Consider the following 4,804-nt stretch of genomic DNA (forward strand, 5'->3'; position numbering starts at 1 on the left):
TGGGGGAGCAGGCGTGGGGACAAAAGCCCAGTGTCCACTGAGACTAAGAGTGGCCTGTGATGAAGATGATGATGATGATGCGGTCTGAGCCTGAGGCTAAACCTCACCTGTATAAAGGCCTGACCTCTGACCTTAAGCTAAACCCTACCTGTATAAAGCTCTGACCACGTACATTAACACTTTCAGTGCCAGCCATGCGGTGCCCCGGAACCCCGTTGCGTGCCACCCACCACCCACTTCAATGACAGAGCTCTCATATTTGCGAACGCATAAACTATATCTTAAATTATGGCTATGTGTCTAATATGGCCGTCGCTTATCAATGACTTGTTTGCAGTCAACATTGTCGAAACGGATTGTTTTTTTAATCAATTCATATCCGTTTTATACCATTTTGAAAAAAACACCAGTTTTTTGAAAGTTTCAGAAAAAAATAAAGATTCTGTGATAAACGCCCCCTTTAGTGGAATACACAAAAAACATTGTCATTTTTCATGCCTATTTATGAATCGTTTTCAAATAAATGCTAGATTATCGATAGTATATGTGTACTTATGCACGCTATAGAAGCGGGCTGAAAAATCGATGATCTTATTTCCTGATCGCACACAGACACACACATATGGCACACGCTGATAGGTGAAAACAGCTCTGATTATCCCAAGACTGGTAAAATAGATTCCTTACCTCAGATCAGATGTTCCCCAAAAAGATTATTCCAATTCCTGATCGCCATTCCAAATATCAATCGCGTTTATTGATCCAACGCTGGGTACTGGAAACACATATTCTCCGCTGTGCTGGTGGTGGGCGATGACTTCGGTCGTCTCCGGTTACATGTCTGACAAGTAAAATGTGGAAGCAGGACTTTCTTTTCTCCATGCGTTTCATTCAGTCCAATCCAAAGGGGTGCAGTACCATCCGGAGAGACGATAGGGGGCGGTATTTTCCCTGTTCGAGTTCATTCAGACAGATCCCCACTGGTAACGTGAGGCTAGATTGATGAACAATTTATGGAAATCGATAATAAAAAAAATAACGATTAAAAATGAGAAATCTCGTCGCTGGCACTCAAAGTGTTAAGCTAAACCCTACCTGTATAAAGCTCTGACCACGTACATGTATGGTAGTCATTGTGTAGTGTGATGTGTGGTGCCAGTGTATGGTAGTCATTGTGTAGTGTGATGTGTGTCTGGTGCCAGTGTATGGTAGTCATTGTATAGTGTGATGTGTGCCGGGTGCCAGTGTATGGTAGTCATTGTATAGTGTGATGTGTGCCTGGTGCCAGTGTATGGTAGTCATTGTGTAGTGTGATGTGTGCCTGGTGCCAGTGTATGGTAGTCTGTAGTGTGATGTGTGCCTGGTGCCAGTGTATGGTAGTCATTGTGTAGTGTGATGTGTGCCTGGTGCCAGTGTATGGTAGTCATTGTGTAGTGTGATGTGTGCCTGGTGCCAGTGTATGGTAGTCATTGTGTAGTGTGATGTGTGCCTGGTGCCAGTGTATGGTAGTCATTGTGTAGTGTGATGTGTGCCTGGTGCCAGTGTATGGTAGTCATTGTGTAGTGTGATGTGTGCCTGGTGCCAGTGTATGGTAGTCATTGTGTAGTGTGATGTGTTCTGCCTGGTGCCAGTGTATGGTAGTCATTGTGTAGTGTGATGTGTTCTGCCTGGTGCCAGTGTATGGTAGTCATTGTGTAGTGTGATGTGTGGTGCCAGTGTATGGTAGTCATTGTGTAGTGTGATGTGTGCCTGGTGCCAGTGTATGGTAGTCATTGTGTAGTGTGATGTGTGCCTGGTGCCAGTGTATGGTAGTCATTGTGTAGTGTGATGTGTGCCTGGTGCCAGTGTATGGCAGCCATTGAGCCTGCGTATACCCAAGGTTGGGTGCTACACAGTTGTGGTGAAGGAGGCAATTTCCACCCTACATTGTGGGGAGCGCTTTGAGTCCGTCTACAAAGCTCTTTATAAATGTAATCAATTAACCTCGTCCCCAAGCGGGAATCGAACCCAGGCCCTTCTAGCTGTGAGGCGACAGTGTTAACCAGTGTTAAGGAGGATAGTTGGATGAGTGACAGGGTGGCTGTGTCACTGGTCTCCCTCTCTCCGTCTCTCTCCCTCTCTCTCTCCCTCTCTCTCTCCCTCCCTCTCTCTCTCCCTCCCTCTGCCTCTCTTCCTCGGCCTCTCTCTCTCTGCCCCTCTGTCTCTGCCTCTGTGTCTCTCTCCCTCCCCCTGCCTCTCTCTCCCTCCCTCTGCCTCTCTCTCTCTCTCCTCCCTCTGTTTATGTTTCTGTTTCTCTCTCTCTCTCTCTCTCTCTCTCTCTCTCTCTCTCTCTCTCTCTCTCTTTTGACTGTATATTTTAGAATGTATATCTCTGACTCGTATTCTTATCCTTATTTTCTCATTTTTTTATTCATTGTGAGCGATCTGCGCCCGGTGCTGAATTTCCCTCTGGATCAATAAAGCACTTCTATTCTATAAAAAAACGGATTAATCGGTCTCCCGAGTTGGCTCGAGTAAACAACAACAACACGAGCCGGAAACGTAAACAACATGTAAACATAAACATGTAAACACCTTCTCTCCCGTTCACACTCCCGGGGCTCTGTGTGGTACCTGTTTAAAATTCTGTCTCCATGACGACGCTCACAATATTCCTTCTCCTCGTGTGTGGGGGGGAGGGGGGGGGGGGGGGTGCTGGGGGTACCAAGGTGCAGACAGAGACCAGGATACCCCTCCCTGGTTCCATCTCTCTCTCCTCCCCCCTCTCTTTCTTTCTTTCTCCCTCTCTCTCCCTCCCCCTCTTTCTTTCTCCCTCCCTCCCTCTTTCTCTCTCCCTCTCTCTCTCTCTCTCTCTCTCTCTCTCTCTCTCTCTCTCTCTCTCTCTCTTTCTCTCTCTCTCTCTCTCCCTCTCTCTCCCTCCCTCCCTCTCTTTCTCTCTCCCTCTCTTTCTCTCTCCCTCTATTTCTCCCTCCGTCTCTCTACATCTCTTTCTCTCTCCCTTCCCCCTCTCTCTCTCTCTCTCCCTCCCTCTCTTTCTCTCTCTCCCTCTCCCTCTCTCACATAGTGTAGCGTGGGGCAGCTGTGATGGAGCCACCCTCTCGTGGCTCTTTCTCTCTCCCTCCCTCTCCCCCTCTCATCTCTCTCTCCCTCTCCTCTCTCTCTCCCCCTCTCCCTCTCTCTCCCTCCTCCCCCCCCTATCTCTCTCTCTCTCCCTCTCCTCTCTCTCTCCTTCTCCCTCTCCCCCCTCTCCTCTCTCTCTCCCCCTCTCCCTCCCTCTCTCTCCCTCCCCCCCCTCTCCCTCTCTCTCCCTCCTCCCCCCCTCTCTCTCTCTCTCTCCCTCTCCTCTCTCTCTCCCCCTCTCCCTCTTTCTCCCTCCTCCCCCCCCTCTCTCTCCCTCTCCTCTCTCTCTCCCTCTCCTCTCTCTCCCCCTCTCTCCCTCTCTCTCTCCTCTCTCTCTCCCTCTCTCCCTATCTCTCTCCCCCTCCTCTCACTCTCCCCCTCTCTCTCTCTCTCCCTCTCTCTCCCTCTCTCTCTCCCTCTCCTCTCCTCTCCCCCTCTCCCCTCTCTCACATAGTGTACAGAGTGTAGCGTGGGGCAGCTGTGATGGAGCCACCCTCTCGTGGCTCTCTCTCGTGCATGTCAATTCCCCCCCCCTCCCCAGAGAGCGAGGCACAATCCCCCTCTGTGCTGCCTCATAAATCATGCCTTCCTCTGACAACGCCCCCCAGTCCTCTGCTCGGGGCGTGTGGCTCTGTACTGCTGCTCCTCCTCCTCCTCCTCCTCCTCCTCCTCCTCCTCCTCCTCCTCCTCCTTCTTCTTCCTCCTCCTCCTCTCTATTCCTCGCTCCTCTCTCCTCTTCCTCCTCCTCTTCTCTATTCCTCCTCTCTCCTCTTCCTCTTTCCTCTTCCTCTTTCCTCTATTTCTCTCCGCTCCTCTTCTCTCTTCCTCGGTCCTCTTCCTCTCTCCCCTTCCTCTCCTCTATTTCTCTCCGCTCCTCTTCTCTCTTCCTCTCTCCTATCCTCCTTCCTCTCTCCTATTTCTCTTCTCTTCCTCTCTCCTCTTCTCTCCTCTCTTCCTCTCTCCTCTTCCTCTATTTCTCCCCGCTCCTCTTCTCTCTTCCTCGGTCCTCTTCCTCTCTCCCCTTCCTCTCTCCTCTTCTCTCCTCTCTTCCTCTCTCCTCTTCCTCTATTTCTCTCCTATCCCTCTCTCTCCTCTTCCTCTCTCCTCTCTTCCTCTCTCCTCTTCCTCTATTTCTCTCCTATCCCTCTCTCTCCTCTTCCTCTCTCCTCTTTCTCTATCTCTTCCTCTCTCCCTCTCTCTCCCCTCTCTCCTCTTCCTCTCTCCTCTCTTCTTCCTCTCTCCTCTTCCTCTCTCCTCTTTCTCTATCTCTTCCTCTCTCCTCTTCCTCTCTCCTCTTTCTCTATCTCTTCCTCTCTCCCTCTCTCTCCCCTCTCTCCTCTTCCTCTCTCCTCTCTTCTTCCTCTCTCCTCTTCCTCTCTCCTCTTTCTCTATCTCTTCCTCTCTCCTCTTCCTCTCTCCTCTTTCTCTATCTCTTCCTCTCTCCTCTTCCTCTCTCCTCTTTCTCTATCTCTTCCTCTCTCACCTCTCTCTCCCCTCTCTCCTCTTCCTCTCCCTCTCTCAATCAATTCAATTCAAAAAGCTTTATTGGCATGAAATTTCACAAATGTTGCCAAAGCACAATTATGACATAAACAGCAAACAACATAACAATATAAGATCAAAGAAATAAAGGAGATGGTGCGGTGAGTAAAACATGGTACATGTATATATACAGTATATGTGT

Source organism: Notolepis coatsorum (assembly GCF_963971535.1).
Source record: "Notolepis coatsorum genome assembly, chromosome: 1".
In the NCBI taxonomy this organism is placed as follows: domain Eukaryota; kingdom Metazoa; phylum Chordata; class Actinopteri; order Aulopiformes; family Paralepididae; genus Notolepis; species Notolepis coatsorum.